The following is a 470-nucleotide window of genomic DNA, read 5'->3' on the forward strand; positions in this document are numbered from 1 at the left end:
AAAAAAAAAAAAAAAAAAAAAATCTGGATTTCTAGATTGAATTTTACCAAGTTATAGCCCACTCCTAATAACCATATTGATAGAAGTTTGTATACTTATTGCAGATCCCATGATGTATTTCCTCAATGCACGGGGCTACCCCCATACTGCAAAGGTTAAGTGCTCATATTGTCTAGAAGGCCAAAACAAAGTTTTATTCACCCGAACTGCAATCCCAGCTGCACATACACACGCTCCCTATGGCCTATCTTCTCCTCTGCTCCAGCAATAGCATGTCCCTTGGCATCTTCCTGTTCAATACACTGTATAGAACCTGATGACTCACAGGACCTTAGACCACTTGAGGAGTGGGGGAGTGAGTCTGAAGGGACCGGTCTAAGAGCAAGCCGGTATCATGGTTTGGGGGAATATACCTTTTTTTTTTTTTAGTTCCCTAGACAAAACTAGCAGTTAACCTTTGCAGCGAGGGG

Source organism: Nanorana parkeri, unplaced genomic scaffold (assembly GCF_000935625.1).
Source record: "Nanorana parkeri isolate BGI_ZX_2015 unplaced genomic scaffold, ASM93562v1 scaffold41, whole genome shotgun sequence".
NCBI classification, from domain to species: domain Eukaryota; kingdom Metazoa; phylum Chordata; class Amphibia; order Anura; family Dicroglossidae; genus Nanorana; species Nanorana parkeri.